We start from the raw sequence: 24,525 nt of genomic DNA, 5'->3' as shown, positions 1-24,525 counted from the left end.
AGACACACACGCCGACACGTACAGACACACGAGAGGCAGGCAGTCGACGGGCCATTTCAGCACTTTCTGTGCAAAACCACGCAAATAAAACTCCCTGCTTTCCTCCATATGGCAAAGCAAAGAGAAGGCCTTATTTTGCCTGCGTGGGTGGGTGGGGCGCTCGTCTCGGTAGAAGAGTTTCCTAGCGCCACGTTCCGCCAGCCAAACCACTGGAAGCCGACGCCGCATTCCCCTGCGTTTACCGGCTTCAGCCGGCAGCGGGCAGAGACCTCAGCGCCCACCCGAGCGGTACGGCCCTGCGGTACTTCAAGGCCAGCTCTCGCCTCCAAAGAAGGCTCCAGCCTCATACCAGCCAAGGAGATCGCTCCTTGTCCTCCCCCACAGTCACTCCTGCAAGGATTCCAGTGTGCGTGTGTGCGTGTGTGCGTGTGCGCGGGGCAGTTGCTCAGATTCTGGTTGTCACAAATCTTTCCGACTCCTTCCGCACCTCCGAGAGGAGCATAAAGGAAGCTCAGTCGCTCTGGGATTTTTTCCCTGGCTGCTCTTCCTACCCCGGGTCTCGAGTGGGGTGTCGGCAGGGGCTAGGCTAGGTTGCCGACCGTCCAGGACTCCTCTTCGAGGTACCAGAAGCCAATGTAACCGGAGAGTGAACCCTGGTTCCCGGCCTGAGCGCGCCGCCGCCTACCGGGGCCTGGGGGGCCCCGAAGGGGAGAAGGGGGAGGCGCAGGAACCAGGGCCTGCAGCAGGGATTTTCTGAGGGCGTTTAAAACGTGAACTTGGTGAACTTTAATCTGTCGAGGTTTAACCTGTCGAGCTTCAACCTGTTTCAGGATCCGACCCCACCTTTCCTGAAGTCGACGCTAACCATTAACTCCCGCCTGGTCTGCGGAATGGGTCTGGGGTGGCTCTGGAGCAAGATGTGGGAGGCTGAGGCCGACTCCTCCTCCCACTGCTTGCGCCTGATCCCCTCCAGCTTTGTCCCCCTATAAGTCGGAAGAGCAGTCACTCGGTTAGAGCGTGGTACCGGTAACACCAAAGTCAGGGGTCGGGATCCCCTTAGCCGCCAGCCGCGCGCGCGCGCGCGCGCGCGCGAGAGAGAGAGAGAGAGAGAGAGAGACGAGGAGGCAGGAGGACCGCGAAGGCCGCCCTCCCCACACCGCTAGTGAACTGCTTTACAGACGGCCGAGGGGACTCTTAAAAACGCGGGGACGTCGCGTTCCTCCTTCTTTAGCCTCTGGGGGTCGGAGGCCTTGCACACTCCCTGGTCTCGACGCAGATGCATGTATTGGGTTGTAAGGAGGACTTAACTGCAGGTGTTCGGGAGGGGCGTGGGGGAGAGAAAAGCCCAGATTTAACTGCTCAGGCGCAAGCCTCACTCACAGCGCCACCTTCGACGCTGGAATGGGACTAGCCGGCGTCCCAGAGACAAACGAACGGCCTTCTCCGGGGCTTGTCCTCACACGCGCGGGTACGAAATCCCGCAGCGCGTACCCTTGCGCGGCCCTCCTGGGAACCCAGAGCGCTTGCACGGGGCGGGGGCCTTCCTCAGACATCCTCCCTACGCGGGTTCCAGCAGAGCAGCGGGCCCCGCCTGGGCGAGCTCAGGGAAGCGCTGGCCCTTGGTTGCCTTCGCTGCCTCTGTCATTTTAGAGATCAAGTACAGATGTCCATGAAGGTGCGATTACTTCTGATTTCCTCATCTTAGGGAAGAGGCAACAGAGGCTGATAGGAGTGAGGACGCTTGCCCCAGGTCCCCTGGAGAGTGAGCACCAGGACCGGGATGGGCCTTGGGATCAGTGCCTCCTGAGGTACACAGGAACGTGAGAGCTTCTGCCGGAGCATCTCTGACCAGCCGGATACTGAACCGGATTACCAAAGCTCAATGGTTTTGAAAAAGAGCCTAAGAGGTTCGACCTCAGCCAGGGACTATGGGCTCTCGTTATCCCCTCCTCTTCCCCTCGGTGGTCCCTGAGGGATGTTCCTCTGGGAGTCGCAATCCTGGGCCTCGTCCAGGTTGACACAGTGCCCTTCAGCCCGTGCAGGTTTGGCTTAGCTAATAGTATCTAGAGCCCTGGCCACACCCAGTTCATGGGACGCGGCGTCATCCGCGGTGCTTTTTGGTTTTTGTCGGTCGTCGATGACACTTGGGATTCTGGACAGCACGCGGAGCTGCAGGCCGGATCGCCCCCGCCTGGCAGCGGCAGCGCTGGCTTCCCTCTTCCGCTAGCCTCGGACGCAGCCCGAGCCGCCAGATAAGAAGCCTCTCTCTCCCGCACAATCCAGGGCGCGCGACAGAGGAGGAACCAAAAAGAGAGGCCGCGGAGGCGGCAGAGGTGGCACCACCTGACGCGCGCTCAGCACTCACCCGCTCTGGTGACCTACAGGGACTCTCTGGGTGGGGGAGAGATACGGGAAGATGCAGATAGGTGGAGCGGGGAGCGGAGTGCTCAAGAAGTAGCGCGCCTGGTGCCCACCAGGCATAGGAGAACCCAAAGTAGCCCCAGAGGCATTCGTTCGTTCGTTTGTGCATTCCTTCATTCTTTCACTCACCAAATACTAGCAGCGTGACCTTGAGAAATTTATCCAACCATTTGGCTTTGTTTTCTTCAACCGTGTAATAGGATATAATCAAAGATACCTAGCTCATAAATTGCTTTGAGGATTAATGGCATTTAAAAACTTTAAATAAGAAAAGCGGCTGGTATACAATTAGAGCTATAGGCTTAGCTGTTACTATAGTTCTTTCTTTATTCGTTTACTCATTGAGTTATTTACTGAGGTCCTTGTTAGTATTTGCACAGTAGGGAAAAATGCAATACAATCCTTACTCTCTAATAAATAATTAGATGGAGACTCGTGAATGCAGTGCGCCATGACCACTGTCCCTAGGAAACGCTTCAAGGAGTAGCCAAAAGAGTTTGTATGCACTGTCTGGTGATGCCAGGGGTTGCTGCGTGCCCCCCCCCCATTGCATCTGTCGTCCATAGGCACTTCTTCCTCTTGATGTTCCTGGCACTGTCCCCAGTGCCCAGTGCACACAGCAGGCGCTCAAAAGAACGCTTGTAGATGTGGTTGGGTATTACCCTTGGCAGTAAGAAGGGGAAGAAGCTAGAGTTTTCTGACACTTAGAATTTGAGGGAAGCTTAAGCAAGTTTCTGGGGTACCAGGAGGAAAATTATGTGCCCGCTGTTGAGATGATATCAGAACAAATGGCACTTTGGGAGTTTTATTAAATTCTTACCTAATCCAGGAGTTTTATTAAGTTCTTAACGGAACAGAACACTAACATCCCATTTGAAGGGGAAAGGCACCCTCAGCTTCTTGAGGGCAGGGCAGGGTGGGGCGGGGCTCTGTGTATGGTTGGAGAAATTCTAGCACCTAGTGCAGCACTTGGCACAGGGAACCCCCCCAAAAAATTGTTTACTGAATAAACGAATAACATACTGGGTGTGGTCTTTGTGGTTATTACAGTATCAGTGAATCCTCAAAAAAAAAAAAAAAATTATGATCGTGTTGTAAACACACAGGAGGAAGCTGGGCAACAAGGCATGGAGCTGCCAGCTATCGAACGCTGACCCCAGCAGTGGAGTTGGAGCCGCGAGTCATCTGGCTGAGGATCCACTAAGACATCACAGAGCAGCAAGAGTTCATACGTAGGACTTGATACAGACGACCGAAACGCTCGTCCGCGTACATTCGTTGGGAGTGTCATGTACAAACAGCCGCCACTGGCCTCATCTTGTAAGTGGAAACCGACTCGCAGAGAGGTTGAATGACTCGCCCGCGGTCACCGCCCTAGCGGTCCACGTAGGAAGCAGGACAGAAGCCAGAAGCTTTCTGTATGAGTTGGCCTCAGTGCATCCACACCTCACCGTCCCCCATTGCGGCGCAAAAGCGTGTTTGCTTCGCCGGGTTCCCCAGCCACCCTCAACCCCCACTTGCCTCGGGCAGAGATTTCCAGGTCTGCAACTTTCAGCCTCACTTTCATTTGTCAGGGATGTTTATTTCTGTTTCTCGGAAGCGGGGTGAAGAGTGCACCCGGCACAGTTCCCAGCATGTGGTGAAAACTCAAGAAATGAGCAAATGAATAAATGAACAAAAGAAAGAACTAATGGGCGAATAGGGTTCTTTATCTAGCAGTCTCCACGTGCATCCGTCGGCGCATCGGGTCATTTTACTACGTGGAGAATCGCAGGGACACGCACGCCCTCCAAAGGAGTCCCCCCCCCCCCCGAAACTCTGTGCAGTCGGTCTGTGACGGCCCAGGGAGCAGATCTCACTGGCAAGTCTCACACTTTCCAGGGCGTCTCCTGGCCTCGTCCTGTTTGCCACTGGTTGGGGTCTAGTGGAAGGTCCCTGGTCCTCCGTAGTCCCAGATCTCCAACCCGCTGCCGAGCACCCAGTACATGGTCAGCGCAGGGCCTCAGGCCTCACCTCGCCCCTGGTGATCCCGACTCCAGCCCCGCGCAGGAGATCGTCCCTTTGAGCCTGCCTTGGATCACCCACAGCGATCTTTTTCCTCGTCTCCTGCAGGTTGCCTGCAGCCTGTGCTGACTACTCTCCTCGGCCTAGAGCACAGTTTTATGGCTAAAAAAATGGGGGTGAGGGGAGCTATAAAGCTATAAACGGGGAGTCAAACTAAAGACTCGCTCTATGACATACAATTTTTAAACTGAATGTCGACAGTAATTTAAATTTTCCCGTTTCCCTCAGTTTTCACTCTCTCGTCCTCCTTGCTTTGCGTGTCCCCACCTCTTCCCACTTTCCGTTTTTTCCTATCTGTTCCCTGTGTTTGGCCTTCTTTTCCTCCTGTGATTGTTCAAGGTTTCCTTCAGGATTTTGAGAGAAGCTGGGCTCCCCTGGCTCAGTTCCGGGATGACCATGGTGGAAGACTTGGAGGACAGGGTGTTTAACTTCAGAAGGAGCAACCCAGAGGCAGGCTGCTGCAGAGGTGATGGCTAGCCTATGAACCAAAATGTAACGAAAGAAAGCAGTTTTTTAAATGATCCAAAATTGAATGGATCCACACAATTAAAGAAAGAAACCCACAAATGCACCCTCCTTCCCATAGGCAATGTACAGGAGCCAACAGCGACCTGCTGGTGACTCATGGGCCACTCACAGCCTCGGTGTTATCAATTTACGTATGCACACATCATCTGAGACCCTACTGCGTGCTGGACCCCGTCTGGCGTCGCTGGAGCGATCTGAAGGCACTCAGAGGCGTGTCCTCGGAACCAAAAGTTTTAGCAGTCAGAAACTTTCTTTCCCACCTCTTTTTCCTTATTTCTCTTTTGCTTTTCCCACTGCAGAGGAATGGTGGCGAGGAGACCCATCCCGCCTTCTGTGTCCTTTCCAGATTTCCCATTATGCCTTCTCATTTTCTTCACATCCTGGATGCAGTTCGTGTTTCCTCCAGATAGGTTAGGGGTGCCTGCTAATACAGACCACAATCACAGATACAGTCGTGGCACACAGAAGGCGCTCAGTAAGGGGGAATAGTCATTAAACAACCACCACTGCCGCCACCGTCACACCACTAGCTTCTGGGGAGAACATTTACACTCGCCATTTGAAATCAACTATGGGTGCATGCACGTGAAGAGTGGGGGAGAAAGGAGCAAGCATTTTCCACTCTTTAAACAAGAGATGAAAGTCTTGCATTTATTTCATCTAACCTTCACAGCAACTCAGGGTGGAAGATATTATTCTTCCTCTCTTACAGATGGCTATTTTGAGAATCAGAGAGATTGTGTAATCTGATGAAGGTAACGGTTGATGAATTACCTTTTTTTTATTTTTTGGCAATTTTGATGAATTATTCTGATCATTATTTCAAGATCCACCTTACAATGTGAGTATAGACACAACCACAGAGAAATCTATCAAGAATCCTCTCACCGCACCCCAGAGGAATTATGCCCTGAAGCATATGCAAGGTTGACAGCTGTACGAGGGGAGGGCCCACTGCAAAAACACCTTTAAGCCAACGGTCGCCACGTGCGTTTTCTACACTTGATCTTAGCCAAAAGGCCGAGAAGCGATGCCACGTGCGTTTTCTGTGGGCCTCCCACCCCAGACCTCAGGACAAATAGATAAGGGTCTAGAAGGCACAGAAGCTTCCCTCTCCTTTTTCCTAGTCACCCTCCTCTTTCCATGCTCACCTGGCCTCTCCCAGGCCTCGCCTCCTTCCCTCTCTGCTCCGCTCCCCCAACTCTAGCCACCTAGGCATTGGTGGCGGGCCTCCCGAAGGCTGTGCCCCCGTCCTAACGCCGCTATGGTGCTCTTGCAGCGGCCGGACGGCGATGCCACCGGGCCAGGCGCTGCTGCGGGCGCCGACAGCGCTTTGTCGCCGGCCGCAGTTAGCAGGGTGCGAGTGAGGGGTCAGAGCCGGCAGGCGGCTGGAGGTGGGCGGCCCCTGTTCTCCGGAGCCGCGCCGGGCTGGGCGGGAAATTTATGGTCTGTGTACACTTTCTGGCTCCAGAGCCCCGCGCACCAGAGGATCCGGCCTTATGAGCCCGAGGCGGAGAGTTGGGGCCGCAGGCGCCGCGACCGTGTACGGTGCCCACGGGACTCTGTTCCGCGGCGCTGCGCTTATAAACCTCCCGCGCCGCAGTCCTGAGCCTGCGGGACTGGCCTGGGAAGCCCGCTGGCGATAGGTGCGGGGTGAGATCCAGGCCCAGCGACCAGCCTGTTGGCTCGAAGTGCGGATAGGTCAGTGGCCCCCCAGGCGTCCAGGCAGCGACGCTTCCTACTGGGGTCACGGCAAGACCTAGACTCTGGCCTCAGCTCTTGGGGTCCAGATTTGATTCCGATTCGTTGCGTCGGTCGGTAGCAGATAGAAGGGCCCATGAAAAAGCCGGGGCAAGTGAGAGAACCCCGTGGGCTTTCAGTGCCACAGGAGGCGGGAAGACGGGGCAGGAGTCGGGCCGGGGCAGGAGCCCTTTGCAGGCGGAGACTAGAGGTCCGCCCGCTCGCGCTTCCCTCGCTCCGGCGTCGCACGGAGCGCGTCTGGCCCGGCCACAGCCGCGCCGCGGAGCTGTGAGTTAAACTGGGCGGTCGGCGCAATGCAGATCCCTCTACTCATGGTGTCACCAGAAGTGGTGTCATGGAGTGTAAGGCGTAGGAATTTATAATACCTGGCACAACTTATCGATTTACGTGTAGTAGATTGTTGTGTGTCTGTGTGCCAGGTACTGCTCTAAAAAACCTGGTATGTAATACCTCGTTTGCTTTTTAACAAATTCCATTTAGTTCACTACTTACATTGTCCCCGTTTTACAGATTAATAAACTCTGGTAAGAGACTTAATTTAACTTGCCCAAGGACACACAGTTAGCAAGTAGAGTTGGTAATAACACATCTTCCTCTCTCCACGGCCTACCTCTTCTAGATCAGCTATAGTCAAAAAGCTCGTGGATAAATGAAATTGAAAGATAATACAAACCTTTCCATGAACTTTTTGAAGACCCCTCATATACTTATCTCACGGGCGAGGGCGGTCTGGATTCCCACAGAAAGCGGGTGGGTTGACCCACCCTCAGACCCTCTCCAGAAAGGGCGCACGTCCCCGCTCCTGCTGGGAGCGCCGGCCTCGGGGTCGGCAGAGCCGGGTGGCCAGTAAACGCCGACTGTTTAGCAATTACCCCCCGGGGCGCGTTAATTACGCCGGAGGCAGTGACCCTGACTCCCTCTGACACCACTTTTCGCCCTCCGCTTTCTTTTCATTATACCTTCGGGGTGGTCTCTGCACCCAGACGCTCTGCGGGGACCTAGACTTGGTTGAAACGCACCTCGCACCTCGGGGATGCGCAGGGCCTCTGGGCTGGCGTGCGGTGTAGAGCTGTTCCAGCTCCACCCCCGAGTGTTCTCGTTACTTTGCACCGGGTTGCGGGGGTGAGGAGTCGCACCTCCAAGGTTTTAGCACGTCTAATTGGGTGGATCCAGAGATTTTTCCTGGGGTAGGGGCGTGGGTGACACTGACGGAGTGGGCGATTTATATGAAAACAGGAGAACAGGTAGGAGTCAAAGGAGCAGGTTGGAGTATTTCAACAAAACGAAAAAAGAGGAAGAGGAAATAGGAAAGGGAAAGATGGAAATCATGAAAATTAGTGGAATTTTGAAGCATTTCTCACACTTTTTTAGGGAGCGGGTGGAGTTGACACAACTGGTTTGGGGCTGGGCCATAAATTAATGGAAGATTTATTCCTCAATCAGGAAAAAGCCATGAAGATATTCTTGGCTTCGTCTGTGGGAAAATAATTTCTTTGATTGAGTTGCCCCAGAAGACCCTGTGGAGCCCTCTCTTCTCTGCCTTGAACGGCTTCCCCTTTCCTGCCTGCCGGAAGGAGAGAAGCAGAAGGCTCGAGGGAGAAGACTTTCCATCTCTTCCAGCATCTTGAATTTCACTTTGCACGTTTCTTTCTACTTCTTGATTTGATTCCCCTGTTCTGGAGACTTGGAACCTCTCAGGGAAAACTCTCCCCCAGCAAGCTGAGCCCGGCCCTGCTCCCTTCCCTCACATGGGCTGTGTTAATCGGGTGGCTCTCAGCCTCTCTCCCACCCCAGCTCTGCCAAGGCCTTGCCTCTGTGGACGAGAGGAACCAAATTACCCGGACAGGGAGGGGGCAAAAGCCACAAAAAATGGAAGGAAGGAGCCCCGGAGAAGGGTAGAGGACGTTGTCCTGAACATGGGGAGCTGAGCTCTTCCTCAAGACTATGAGTGCGGTCCCCAGCCCCTTACAGGTCCTTCGTTGCCTTTCCCACAAGTGTGTATTGGCATTTCCCAGAGGCCACATGAGGTGTGGTGATGTCATGACTCTGATAGCTTATGGAATGTGTGCACATATTGTAGTGTTTCAAACATGTTTTGGTTTTATACTATGCCACAATGAAAATTGTGTTTCAAACGTATGTTTCAGTTTTATAGCTATACTTGTGCTGTGTCTATTCACATTTAAATGAATTAATATGAACTGAAAGGAAAAATTATTTCCTCATCCACGCCAGCCACATTTCAATTGTTCAATAGCCACATGTGGCCCGTGGCTGTCATACTGGACAACACAAATATAGAACACTCCCGGCATCACTGAAAGTTCTATTGTACAGCACTAATCTATATTGTAAACATAAATAGATAGAATCACACACTCTCAATAATTTTCGGTGTTCTCAGTAACTTTTAAAATTATGGTGGGGTTCTGAGGTCAATAATGGTTGAGATTCTTGCCCTAGAGTGTTCTCCAGATTACACCCTTGATGGAGGCATTCAAATTAGAGAGGTTAAGTTTGTGTCTGGACTCTATACTGTCTTCATAATCCTGAACCATATTCTTAACTCGGAGCTACAGTTCCTGTTTCTGTCAGGCGGGTAGCAGTTCCTGATAACAAACTGAAGAGAGGCGGGAGAGCTGGTCTGAAGAGCATGAACTCTGGGACGAAACTGATTGAGCTTGTATCTCAGCTCAGCCCAGATGCCTTTGGGCTCATTTCAAATCCTCTCCATGGCTCACTTTACCCATCAGTAAGTAAATTGGAATAATAATAATAATAATAATAATACCTTCCCCAGGGTTGTTGTGAGGATTAAATTAGATAATAAGTGAAAAGCTCTTAAGAAACAGTAACCGGCACATTGAAACTACTACTATATGTGTGTTGGATATTATTATTATATACATAAAGTACATACCTTACTGGGTGATAATAAAATTACATATAACTTAAAATTTATCATTTTAATCATTTTTGTGTACAGTTCAGTATTAACATTGTGTACAACCAATATCCAGAAATTTTTTATTTTGCAAACTTGAAACTCTATACCCATTGAACAACTCCCTATCAGTAATATTGTTATGTTGATATGAATCAGACTACAGGCTTTAGATAAGAAGTATTTAACTAAGAATTAACGACACCATTTAAGAAATCAATTTCAGTCATTTGAAGTAGCTGAAGGGACTGGGAAAGGACAGACAGTTCCCAAAATGTAATCAGGTTCCATTGAATATGGCATTTCCATTGATTCCTCTGTCCTTACACCTTTGAATCTTAATAGCCCCCTCTTGACCAAGCACTAGATATACCTTTGGGTTCCCCAAATGACTGCTGATCCTGGATCGAGAGAGTCAATGATGGCTGGTGAGTTAGGTCACTGAGGTTTTGAAATTATGTTTTCTGGGAAGTGCCTGAAAGGTTGATGGTGCGATAGCAGATTAAGAAAAATAAGCACAAGATAAGTCTCTGGTTGTTGGAAAGGCTGGTGGTTGTTAGCAGTCAGGAGGGCAGAAGTCAGAATAAGTCACCCAGCCTCCTCATTTAGCAATCTTTTTGATATAGTGGGTAGAGGAAAAGAGAAAATATTCCCCCAAATAACAGTAGTCACTAAAAAGAATCAAATGCGTTTTTAAAAGTAGAGTTTACATCTCTCCAGGGATTTATTTTTCTGTAATTTTTCCTATAGGTAAATCTTCAATTGAAAATATTAAATAAAAACAACAGGTGTACTTCATAGAATGCTTTTGATGCAAGTAAGAGAAAGCCTAAGGTAAGAGAGCATATCCAATAAAGGAAATTTATTACTTTGCTTGATTGAAAAAGTGTAGTGGTGGAGTGAGCTTCACGCGTGGTTGGATTGGGCCTCTGACTCTGTTTTCTGCGGGATTTTCACCCCTGAGATTCTCTCTGTGTCCACTTTACGGTCAGCCTGGCCACCCTCCTGGTATCAAGAAGGCTTCCCATCTGTGTGCACTGTAACATCTAGACTCAGAAACTGACTGTAATCCAGAACTCCCAGAAAAAGGCCTGATTGGATTGGTGTGGCTTGTGTACCCCTTCTTGCTCTAGTCATTATGGTCAGAGGAATGGAACACCCTGATTGCATTAGCCTAGGCTGCCTCTTCACCTCTGGCCACAAGGATCCCTGAAAGGACATTGGGAGGTTACTTGGTAAGGAGAGCAGGGAAAGGAAACTGAAGAGGCATGTAGGAATCCACCACAGCAAGTAGCTGTGCTTGGTGTGGGCATTGATGACAGTGCTTGGGGGTACAGTTGGAGACAACTTTCCAGTCGTGAGATGACGGCTTTTTTTCACATTGTAACATTGTTCCTCTTGTGAACAGTCTCCATGCAGATTCTGTGACTTGTCTAATTCATCTTGGATATTTGTTAAAAATCCAGATTCTTACTGCTTCCCTACTAGATTCTGGTTTGGTAGGTCTTTGATGAGGTGATGACTGGATATTTGGATGTTTAACAAGGTATCCAAGTGATTCCTATCATCAGGCTAGTTTAGGAAATAGTAAACTATAACTGATCACACTTTTTCTCTTTGTCCTAGCTGCTGGGGAGCTTAGACTTATATCTATAGGTTAATTCTTGAAAGTGTTCAGGCCTGTATGGTGTGACTTTTGGACACTAGTATTAGTTTTGACTTCACATTTATTTCACTCTCATTTTCTTTTTCTTCCTAATTTTCTCATTGAGCAAAATTTTATTGTACCATTTAAAAATATACCTTCTTAAATTCTTTTTGGAATGAAGTAGGATATATCAGAATTCTAGCAGGAAATAGAGGACACACTCAGTGGGGATTTTTGAAGAGACTTTGTGAAGGGCTATTTACAGAGGTATGGGAACCAACAAGAGATGTTGCCACTAGCGACAGCATACTGGGGAGGTGTGTTAGTTTCCTAGGCTTCTGTCAAAGTAACACAAACCTAGTTACTTAAAACAACAAACTTATTCTCTTATAGTTCTGGAGGCCAGAAATCTGAAATGAGTTTCTGTGGGTTAACGTCAAGGTGTTGGCAGGGCTGGTTTCTTCTGGAGGCTCCAGGGAGAATCTGTCCCTTGCCTCTTTCAGCTTCTGATTGCTGCCAGCATTCCTTGGCTTGTGTCTGTGTCACTCAAGTCTCTGCTTCTCTGGTCACATAGACTTCTCTTCCGCATCAGATTTCTCTCTGCCTTCCTCTTATAAATGTACTTGTGGTTGCATCAAGTGCCCACCCAGATAACCCAGGATAATCTCTCATCTCAAGTTCCTTAACTGAATCACATCTGCAAAGTCCCTTTTGCCAATAAGGCAACATTCACAAGTTCCAGGGATCAGGAACTGGCTATCTTTGGGGGCTATTATTCAGCCTTTTATAGTAGGAGTGGTGCTGCTGAAGCCTGGAGCTGGTGAAGAGAAGGCACCCTGCTGTGGCTGTGGGTAGAGAACATAGCCACTGTCATATGGTGTCCCTTGTCCCCATAGGGAGGGAGCAGGTGGAAGAAATACCCTGACCTCTCTTTCCCACCCCCTACCCTTGCCCCAGTCTCCTGCCAGTGCATCCCATCAGCTAAGGTCGAAGATGAAGTCCATAGAAGAAATCCATGAAATCTTCCTGGGTACGGTGTGGGGCAGAAAAGAGAAGAGAATGAACCCAGAGGAAAGCCAGCGTGCAGGTGGACATGAATACCAGACCGCTCTCAATCTGTGGTCATGATTGCAGTCCTGGTCTCCGAGCATTGTTTCTCAGAAGAGGGTCTTGAGCTTGAGTTAGCAGCTCAACACACAGATTTTTCATGGAATCTTGGGTCTGGACCCTGCCAGTTAAGAGGAAGTAGTCTGAGAGATTAGAGGATGAGTTTCAATCCAGGCTTTGGATTTCTCTTTGTTATTCCCAGTGCTTTACTCTAATGTGGAAAAGGCTGTTTGGTTGAAGGGACTGAGCAGTAATAGGATCCCAGACATTTGGGAAACTGCACTCTGAAATCATCATCAGCCCTCTCTCTCTCTCTCTCTCAGAAGCTTCCAGTCCCAGGAAATTACATTGTATATCTTGTCTTCAGGAACCCCATGCTGCTCTGGAGACTTGTAGTGTAATTGTGATACCTTGCATACCATAGCTGCCATCTCCGTATGGAAATTTAAAACCCGGCTTGGATCGGCATGGGACAGGGTCTGGCCTTCTTATGGAAAGAGTCCACAGTGCTGCAGGCTCAGCCTCTGCCGCAGAGCCCTTGATCACACATTACACAGCTTTTCTTCCTCTGCCACTTCCTAACAGGTAATGCCATCAGCCTTACCTGCAACCACCAATTCAGCCCTTTATCTCCTCCTCCCAATATCTCTCCCAGTTGAAACTTGAGAGGCCCTTCCTGGCAAATGGGCTGGGATTGACATCAGGTGTTTTGGGAAGCGCCCATGTCCAAATTCCTGCCTTCTAATGATTACTCTAATTTTTTTTTATTATTGATATTTGAAACTAAAGACAAAACCAGCTGCTTCTTGAGGGAAAAAAAGCAAAACATGGAAAGAATCTCCCATATAATCCACCACCCCCCAAAGCCCAAACTAATAAAATGAGTCTAGCCAATAATTCAATCTCCCTGCCCCCTTCACTGTGACTAAAGCCAGCAGACGCAGCACAGCAGGGGACCATCATTGACGAGGAATTTATCATTAGCAATTTTATTAGCTTTAATGTAGCCAACAGGGGCTACTGATAGTTTCAGTATTCTTTTTCTTGAGGTACTTTTTTTTTCTTTTTCTCCCAAAGGACAAATGTTCTACAGTACTGACATTTAATTGCCTTGTAATTTAGTGTAGCTTGGTTGAATGACAAACTTTTCAAAATTCCATCACTGAGAAAGGATTCCACAGTTTGTAATCTATATAAATTTGTCACTTGTACCTTTCTTTTAAAAATTTCTTAGGGCTTAGAAGCATATCTACTACAATTATTACGATAATCCTCTAAAGGGAGACATTCATCCGTCATGGTTGAAAACAGTTCCTTCTCTGTGGGAATGCTTTAAAATACCGTGTTTGGACAGAAATGGCCATCCATTAATTGGTAATTTAAGCAAGTTACTTAGTCATGTAATTAGGTTAATGAGACTGTTGGCTGTTTGAAGTTGAATAGGAGCAGGGATGAGCTCACTACTCCTAAGAAGATATTAAATCAGTTTGATATAAAAGGTAGAGGGACACAGTCCCCTCCTACGGTTTCCAGGAAAGATCATGCACACACAGATTTAGCTCCAAGCATGGAAATTAGATGGTGGGCCTCTCAGGCTTTCTGGCAACCACCATGCTATCGAGGAAGAAGCAACAGCTGCCCCAGCTACATCACTGAGAAGGATGACAGGCCTGGATTAGGCCTTGCATGGAGGCCAGAAACTCTGGAGGGAGTAACTCCAGGCAGACATGACAGAACCACAGAACCATGGAGTGCCCCAACCAAAGCGGATGGAATTGCTGATAAATGAGTTGAAATGGTAGAGGTCCCTACAGTGGAAGCTGGCTGGATTTACTGAGAGCTGCTCCATGGAGGGGCAATTTCAGGGGGGCCAGACTGCCTTTAGATGTTAATCAGAGGCATTCATATGTTCTGTCATTCACCTTCAAAGGAAGGTGTCAGATATCTTGATTAAATACCTCCTGTGCTTATCCAGACATGGGGAATCAACCATCCTGTTGATAAATGACTTAGGGCGAATCAATAGAGTGAGGCTCAGGCTTGACTATATCCATGGTCACAGGGCAAGAGTAATTATGTCATAAGTGGTCTATGGAGCAAAACCCAGCCAAGGCCATGGTCCATATTTGAAGGCAACATCTGAAATTGGGGGGAAGGATTGAGAGTATGGGGGCGAGGAATTCAAGAGGACGGAAGTCTGTTATGGCAGCCAGCTCTTGCCAAATTCATTTATTGCAATAGTCCAGCCACCACGTAAAGATGTGTGGGTGTAAGAAATAGCAGAACCACATAATGATATCATCAGTGACTGCAAATATAAGTGATCTAACAGTTTGGGAGGTCTCCTTGGAGAAATGGGCCATCAAGGTCACTCTTAGCTGAAGGGAAGGGTATGCCCTTCAGGGAAATGCATGATGAGTGAGTTCACATTATTAAATAACTGGGCTGAATTTAAGGAAGAGAGAAAAATATTACTGCTGTCACACAGAAACAAGGTTTATTTATTCATTTTTATTGAATTGTAATTGATTATACATATCTTTTGGGTTCAACTTTGACGTATGTTGATCAAATCAATATTATTAGCATACACATTATTACAAATCGTACTTATTCTTTATGCTCCTTGTCCAATCTCTCCCTACCCCCCTCTGCCTTCCCCTTCCCACCTCTGATAACCCTAGATTTCTTCTCTTCTTGTGAAAGAGTACTGGTTACTCTGTCGATTTGTTGCCTAGATGATCTGTCTAATGCTGAGAGGTGTGTTCAGGTCCCCCACTATTATCATAGAGCAGATGCTTGTTCTATCACACTGGAATGGGCTTTGTGGAGAGAGGCATCCTCTTCTTTTCTTTGGTCTCCACTGGTGACTCTTCTTGTGTCAATGGACTTTAGTGGCTGGTAGGCCATCTGCATGGTGGTTGTGGTGTCTAGCTGCTTTTGCGGCAGCCGTGGCTATTGTGGTGGCTGTGGTCACATGGAAGTGGTGTTTTTGGCCTGCTCCTTGCCTGGTTGTGGGAGGAGGGGTTGGTCCCTGGCTCTGTGCCTCAGGACCCCAGGCAGACCCTGTGACAGTGGCAGCACGCCTGGTTGCAGGAGGAGGGGTCGGTCCCTGGCTCCATCTGTTTTTATGTTCTAAGATGTTGTTGCAGAGCAGTTAGGTGGGAGGGGGAGAGGGGAAGGGGGTAGGAAATAGGGTGGGAGAAAGAGGAAGGAGGGGGTTGGGAGTGAGGCCCGTGGCACCCCTGTCATTCCTGTAGGGGAGACTAGGGGGCTTCCAGTGGTGGCTTGGTCATTGCTGGGCTGAATGCAGAGGTCAGCGGGTGTGGCTGAAGCCCTTGGCCCCCACTGCCATGGCTCAGAAGCCCAGAGCACTTCCTGCAGCAGCTTGCTGGTCATCACTGGGCTGGTTGTGGGTGTCAGTGGGCATGACTGAGGCCCCCGGCCCTCTCCCCTCCCATGCTTGGGGGCCCAGGGAGCTTCCATCTTCCTAGGTTTTATAGGTGTTCGTTGGTGAAGTGAGACCTTTATTAGTTAATATCAAACTCTGTCTCCAGTTTGTGGGTATTTTGTTTTTCTTTCAGTTCTGTGTTAGATTATTCACTGTTTCTGTAAACTCTGCACTGGAACTAATTTTTTGTCCTTTGCTTACTTCTAAAATGGGGGAACTTCCTGTGGGGACCAGTACTTGAGCTCTGTAGTTGATCTAAATTGCTGCTTTGCTGCTGATTCCCTGAGGAAGGCTTTTTATGCAGCTCAAATTTTAATTGTTGACCTTGTACATTCTTCCAGGTCTTGTGAGATTTACCCGGGCTTTGTGGAAACTCTGGTCTGGGCCTGAGTCTTTTCAGCAAACTGCACCCTCTGCAGTTCTATTCCTGACCAGTCTACACAAAGTGAACTTGCACTGATTGGAGACAGATCAGCTGTCCATGCTGTGCTCCAGTGTTCTCCCAGTGGACCCATCTCCCCCACCACCTGTGCTCTACACACTTCCCATGGGACAGGCCATGTGCTGGTCCCTTGCGATGACTCAACAGCCTCTGAGTGGCTCCTTTTTTCAGTTGTTGTGGCTCCTTGCTCCCATGTGGGTCCATCGGAACCCTATTAGTGGTTTTGCTGGCCTGATGACCAGCAAGGCCCTCGTCTCCCCTGCCACCTCCAAGCAACTTCATACGAAGGGCGCGGCTGTGGTTTTAGCCAGCTCTTGCTCTGTGTGCTCACCAGGGCCAGCCTTGAAGTGGCCAGGGCTTGAAATTGTGGGAGCGGTCCTTACTTTCATCGTGGCTTCTCCCACCTTCACGCAGTCTGTAGGTTTTTCCTCCTCTTCCTCTGAGCTCCAGCAGCCCCTGTTTGGCTGTTGTTGCTTTTTAACAGTTGTAAATTGGATGATTTGTGGGAGAGAGTGACTCTGGGGACTGTCTATTCTGCCATTCTTGACTGGAAGCCAATACAAGGTTGATTTTGAAGTCTGCTGCTGGAAGGTGCTACTGTTCTGAGATGCTTTTCTGTTGTGTCCTCTTGCCTGCTATGCCTCTCCTGCATCTCAGAATAGACTCTTTGCTCTGGAGAGCCAACACCATGCACCCTCCCCTCTAGATTTGGGGAGACAGAATTCTTTTCTTCATGATGCTGATAGGACAGAGAAGTGGGTGGGGCCAAAGGAAACCCCCTGTATGCAGGATGTTTCTGGGGCACTGCTGCAGGAGGACCATGCTGGCCTTTCTGCCTTGGGGGGATCTCATGTTGCTGCCTCTGGGCAGTGCTTATGAAAGAAGCAGCTGTGAGGGAGGAGGTAGATACTTCAGCAGCTGCTGCTAGAAGTGGCTGGGGCCATGTGCAAGCAGTCAGCTGATGCTGCCTGGCCCTCCATTGTTGGATACTGGTCTCTCCCTGCTTTAATCCCTCCTTCCTTCCAAAAGCTGCTCATGTGTCTTCTCTCCCACTCCTGGACTATCCCAGATGTTCCTTTTAACCTGACATTTCCTGGAACATATGGAAGTGCCCACTGTGACTGTCCAGGTCTCTGAGCTCTGGGTTTTACTAGGGTTAGTTCTTTCTAGCTACACAGAACCACTTGGATTAGGGTTTTTGGACATTCTGTTAGCTTCAACTTAAATCTTTATTATGGACTTTATGCCAGGCACTATACTAGGTCCTTGGGAAACAGCAACTAACAAGAGAAACATTGTTTCTGCCTTCATAGAACTTAGAGTCAAACATTGATCCCAATAAGAGGACAAGAAAAATGTCTGATGTAACACTACATGCTAGGACTTTAAGGAAATTATTGGGTGCTCTAGGGGGTCAGAGAAGGCTTTTTGGAAGACAACATGTCTCAACTGGGACCCTTGAATTGTTTTGCAGGCAGAAAGAGAAGTGTCTTCAAAAATCTGGAAGAGAAGGAATTTAGCATCCCAGAATGTGAAGTAAGGGGCACAGTGTGACAGAATGGAGAGCCGGCTTAGGAAATTTGCTGCATAATGCAACCTCCGGTCCCTACTGGGTGGGGAAGTCAGCTTAACAGTGATGCATTGAGCTCTGAGTTAGGCAATGAGGGGGAAACCAAGATGGTCCAGACAGGACTGCTGTCTTCAAGGAGCTGCCTCTGCCCATGACCCACACGTCTAAGGAGGCACATATTTCCACCCTTTTGAAGGCTCGACTGGGAGGGACTGCTTTTTTTTTTTTTTAACTGAAACATAAGTGATTATACGTATTTATGGGGTACAAAGTTGAATATCAATACTTATGTACAATATGTGATGATCAAATCAGGGTAATTAGCATATTCATCATTATTATAAAATGTAATCATTCTTTGGAACCCTTAACCAACCAATATCTCATTAGCCCCTTTCCCCTCGCCATTTCCTACCTCTAGTAACCACAGTTCTACTTTCTCCTTTTGAACATTCAATGCATTATTGTGATTGTTCATCTTTCTATTCTTTTCTTTCTCTCTCTCTCTTTCTTTCTTTCTTTCTTTCTTTCTTTCTTTCTTTCTTTCTTTCTTTCTTTCTTTCTTTCTTTCTCTCTCTCTCTCTCTCTCTCTCTCTCTCTCTCTCTCTCTCTCTTTCCTCTTGCTACCTATTTATTAGCTACCACTTATGAGTGAGGACATGTGGCATTTCTCTTTCTGTGCCTGGCTTATCTCACTTAGCATACTTTTCTCCAAGTTCGTCCATGTTGCTGCAAATGGCAGAATTTCATTCTTTTTTTTTATGGCTGAGCAGTATTTCATTGTGTATGTACACCACATTTTCCTCATCTAGTTGTCCATTGATGGACATTTAGGTTGGTTCCAACTCTTGGCTATTGTAAATAGAGCTGTGATAAAAATGGGACTGCAGGTATCCCTTGGGCATGATGATTTCCATCCCTTTGGGTATACGTCCAGCAGTAGGATTGCTGGATCATATGGCAGTTCTATCTGTAGCTGTCTGAGAAACCTCCTTACTGTTTTCCATAATGGCTGAGCCAATTTACAGCCCCACTGATAGGGTAGTAAGGTTCTCCTTTCTTTGTATCCTCACCAGCATTTGCTATTCTCTTTCTTTTTGATAATATCCAGTCTAACTGGGGTTAGATGATACCTCAATGAGGTTTTGATTTGCTGAGGCTTAGTGATATTGAGCATTTTTTTCATGTATTTGTTGACCATTTATATATCTTCCTTTGAGAGATGGCTGTTCAGCTCCTTTGCCCATTTTAAAATCAGATTGTTTGTTTTTCTACACTTAAGTTGTTTGAGTTCCTTGTATATTGTGGATATTAATTCCTTGTCAGACTTATAGTTTGCAAGTATTTTCTCTCAATCTGTAGGTTGTCTTTTCACACTGTTGATTGTTTCCTTTGCTGTGCAGAAGCTTTTTACTTTGACATAACCACATTTGTTTATTTTTTCTTTTGTTGCCTGTACTTTTGAGGTCTTATTCATAGTCTTTGTTCAGTACTACATCATGAAGTATTTCCCCTATGTTTTCTTCTAGGAGTTTTATAGTTTCAGGTCTTATATTTAAGCCTAATGCATTTTGAGTTGATTTTGGTATAGGGTGAGAGGTACAGGCCAAGTTTAATTCTTCTACACATGGATATCCAGTTTTCCCAGCACCATTTATTGAAAAGGCAGTCCTTTCCGCAATGTATGTTCTTGGTGTTTGTCAAAGATCAGTTGGCTTTACTTTATCTATTTATTTATTTTATCCTATATAAAGATGACCGGTAAGGGGATCTCAACCCTTGGCTTGGTGTTGTCAGCACCACGCTCAGCCAGTGAGTCAACCGGCCATCCCTACATAGGATCCAAACCCGTGGCCTTGGTGTTATCAGCACTGCACTCTCCCGAGTGAGCCACGGGCTGGCCCAGTTGGCTTTAAATATGTAGATTGATTTCTGGATTCTCTATTCTGTTCCATTGATCTGTGTGTCTGTTTTTATGACAGTAACATGCTGTTTTAGTTGCTATAGCTTTGTAGTATAATTTGAAGTCAGGTAGAGTAATGCCTCTGGTTTTATTTATTTACTTTTTTTTGCTCAGGATTGCTTTGGCTATTTGAGGTCTTTTGTTGTTCCATATGAATGTTAGTTTTATTTTTTCTATTTCTGTAAAGAATGTCATTGGTATTTTGATGAGAATTGCATTAAATCTGTAGAGCACTTTAGTTGATATGGATATTTTCACAATGTTAATTCTTCCAATCCGTGAGCGTGGAATGTTTTTCCATTTTTTTGTGACCTCTTTAATTTTTTTCAGCAGTGATTTGTAGCTCTCATTGTAGAGATTTTTCACCACCTTGGTTAAATTTATTCCTAGGTATTTTATTTTTTGGTAGCTATTATAAATGGGTTTGCTTTCTTGGTTTCCTTTTCTGCTACTTTGTTATTGGAGTATAAAAATGCTACCAAGTTTTTGCATATTGATTTTGTATCCTGCAACATTACTGAATTTGTTTATCAGCTCTAAGAGTTTTTTGGTGGAGTCTGTAGGTTTATCTATAGGATCATGTCATCTGCAAACAGGGACAGTTTGACTTTGTCTTTTCCAATTTGGATACCTTTTATCTCTCTCTCTCTTAACTGATTGCCCTGGCTAGTACTTCCAATACTGTATTAAATAGGAGTGGTGATGGTGGGCATCCTAGGACCTCTCTTTTTTAGAATGGTCTTACATGGCTGGCTTCATCACCTCTGCCCATTAAAGCAAGTCCTGGACAAAGGGATGACATCCACAAGCTAGATATACTGTGCTTGCCGACTGTAAGCTGGCTGTCCCAGGAAATGTGCCTCTTGTGTGTGGGGGGGTGACTTACACCCAGCCACCCAATTCTCTCTTGTTCTTCTGAGGTCAGAGGGCCTAAAGACACAACAGGCTGTGCTGTGCAAAAGGCTTCCGTTGACGTTATTTACCACCCTGCGGCCTCCAAGTCCTTCCTCTTTTGCTTCCTAAATTTCCTCCCCCAATTTTGCACAGACAATTGTCTTTCCTTCTTTCCATTTATTCCACATTCTTTTTCTTTCTTCCTTACATTTTAAAATAGGGTGTACCTCTTACAGGAAGTTTGTCCTGGTTAATTCTACCCTTCTTCCTGAGATCTACAACTCCTCCACCCCACACATAGCTGATGTGTTTTGTGCGCGGGCTTCAGTCATTTGTGGACTTTCATTCTGCAGTGTCTTCAGCTGAGGTTGTGTTTTCACCTTTGCAGCCACTCATGCAGTTTTGAGACGCGCACACCAGGGGGTGGTAGTCTCCTCATGCTCTGATGATGCATTCTGAATAATTTGCAGAGGAAGAAAATGGAAGGAGACAACTAATTTTTAATTGAATACCTACCATGTGCGAGGCCTTTGTAAATGGCTAATTTAATCATCAGAAATAATCTATATGAGGTAGATACTACTGTTTTCGTTTCAAGGTTAAGGGAACTGAATTTGGGGAGAGGTAAAGTAACTTCCCTAAATTCACCCTTTTCATGGTGAATCTGGAATTGGTATTAGATCTGAGCTTTGTGTTTAAAATGAAGACGTGTGTATCTTTTCTGTGGTTATGAAGAAAATGATGAAGTCAATCATCATTTCAGGGTGACTGTTCTAACAACACCTCGGATATCATTTGGTACCTTCCCCAGTGATTCTTGTATTGTAATCATGCACATATTTGCACGTGGGAAAAAAACTGCCTTGAACAGTTCTTCTTGGAGGAAAAAGATGAAAAAAAACTTATTAATTATCTTATATTCAAAAGTGTATATTTACTGACAACCAAGTTTTTTTTTTTTTTTTTTTTTGCAATTTCTAATTGTTTTGCTAATTTACAGTATTGCTTTTACTTTGAAGGAAGAAGTTCCCCTTCCAGGGACTTTAGAACTGAAGAGACGGGGGTTCTAGACCCAGGCAACTGCGAGTGTTTCTTGAAGTACGTCTCTTCTCTCCTCTGGGCTTCAATTCCCCCACATGTGAAATAAGGAGATTGGAATAAAGGCCACTTTCAATTCTCTTCTCTGATCTGGTTGGTTATTTGGCTGTTGTGTGGCCACCATTCCACTAATTCAGTAAATGTGAACACAGCCTTGTCTGGGGTTGGTTCAAGTAGTGCTTCAATAATTGGGATAATCAAGTTTCTTCTAGTGCAACATTTTTCACAGTTAAAGATAATTTTCTGGATATCCTACCTAGGTTTCCTCCAGTTTTTGCACCTTGTTTCCACAAACAAATTATGCCAATTTTCGTGTGAATACCTTTCGTGTGTCCTTGGTCCTTCTCAGAGCAGGGGGAGCATGTATACATTCATCCATCCATTCATTCATTAGTCATTCATTCATTCATATTTTTGTAGTGATGTTCTCCATCTTGCAGCAGGAATGTCTGTAATGCTAATTTTTTCCCTATCATCTGGTTGTGTGTTTCTATTTTCTGGCTTTTTTTGTAGGTATTCCTGAGAGTACCAAAGGAGAGCAGCTACCTCACTGAAGCATTACCCTGACCATGTACACCAGCCTCTGTGTCAGGCCCTGAGGGAATTAGATATGGCCTTTCCTCTCAAGGGGCTTGGAGCACAGTGGAGGAGAGGAGTGAACAGACAGCTGATCATAACACGATCAGCAAGTGCGATGACATGGGGGTAGGGGCTGGGGAGTGAATGTGCACCTCAGGAACACTAGTGAGAGGTACAGTGAAATCTGCTTGGGCTGTGGGGAAGCAGGCAAGACACCGATGCTTCAGGGAGGTGACATTGGTGCTGGGCCTCAGAGGATGTGAGTCTCTGCTAGCTGGGTGGATGAGGAGGGGAAGGGCATCTCTGCCATGAGAACAGATGGAACAAAATTAGATTTGCATTATGAACTCATTTTATTGTCAAAAGGAGTTCCTAAGATTATCCTGTAATGAGGCATCAGCCTGAAAAGAAACTTTCAGTGAGCATGGAATAGCTGCATTTTCAGGTCCCCTTGCTGGTCACTGGCATAATGTTAAAGAGAAGGGCTTCCAGGTCACTCAGCACTGGAGACCAACATGCAGTTCTGGCTGAGCTATGATCTCCTGCTTGACCTGACTGTCCTGTGCATTTCTGTAAGGCTGTGTCTTACTGTGCTCAGCTCTGGGCCCTCTGTGGATACTGCTCAGAGGGCTCACCTTCTCGTAAGATGGGGAAGGATGGGTGAGAGCTCACTCTCCTGTAGCTGGGGAGTGGACGCAGAGAGAGTGCCGAGGACTCCTTTGGGGGAACAAGCAATGGTAGGGGATGGGGGCTTGCAGTGACTGGAATGGCACTCAGGCCTCTGGTTCCCAGGGCCACAGTGCTTGGGAGCCAGGTGGTCAGCAGAACTCACTCATAGGTACGTGCTTCATAAATGACATTGCATGAAGGGCCAAAGTGTGCGGCGAAGCCAGAGGCCCCCAGGCCGGGCAGTGTTTCCTCCCTCAGACGGTCAACACCCTGAGCTCAGTTTGCTCCTCCTTCCCTCAGAAGGTTCTGGTGGGGCTAGACAAGATGGCATCAGCTTGTAAAATTAACAGAATTTGTTCAAAAGAGTTTACTATTGATGCATGGAAACTATGATTTTTTTTTGCTAGCATTCTATCTTTGTTTGGTGCATGTGCCAACATTGTAAAGTGACTAGGAAGTAATGTACTGTGACTTGAATACTATTAGGAGCTGTGTGTTTCTAGGCTCATGATACTTAAACAAGAGAGGATGTTACTATTTTTCTTACGTAAAAGTAGCTATTTTTGATTATAAAAACAATACATGTAATTCACAGAAACATTTAGAAACTTCAGAATAGTCAAAAAGTAATTCCGTGCTGCTATCACCTTACAACCAACTTCCATTTTATATTAAGGTGCATGTACTATTATTCCATGACTTGCTTGTTTCACTGAACGCTATGGGGGAAACTTCCTCCATAACAGTATTTGTTCTGCAATAGCACTGAACAGATATGCTATCATTTAACAAACATCCTTTTAAAATCCTTATGTATAATGCTGTAATAAGCATATTTATAGATAAATCTTTGTATTCATTTTAGAAATATTTCCTTAAATTCCTGTACATTCTGTAAAATAATATTATGACTCAAAACTTTTCTTCTTGCTTTTTTATTTTGTTTTCTGGTTTCAATAGGAGCTTATGAACTGTGCATTTTTCTAACCTCTCTTGAATACTTGGCATTAAATAAAAAAATCTTTGCCAATATGATGGTCAAAAAATGGCAAAGGACATCCCATTTTGATTTGAATGTCTTTTGTTACTAGTGAGGTTCTATATTTTCATGTTTATTGATTATTGATATTTTTTCTTTAGTCGATTTTGAGTGATGTCCTCTGCACATTCTTTATTGGGGTGCCTGAGAATATAGGAATAACGAACTCAGTTTTTCCCATTATAATCTAACAACACACTCTGACACCAAGTTACTGTCCTCCACTTCCAAAGCCAATCACAAGCCCTGGGATGTTTTGCCTGTGCTTCTGATCAACTGGCTATAAATTGGAGTCCTCGTGATTAATTTGAACTCCAGAGAACAGCTCGGAGAACTCATGGAAACAC

This window comes from Cynocephalus volans, chromosome 11, assembly GCF_027409185.1.
Source record: "Cynocephalus volans isolate mCynVol1 chromosome 11, mCynVol1.pri, whole genome shotgun sequence".
Taxonomy (NCBI): Eukaryota; Metazoa; Chordata; class Mammalia; order Dermoptera; family Cynocephalidae; genus Cynocephalus; species Cynocephalus volans.
Note: the sequence above shows the minus strand (reverse complement) of the source record.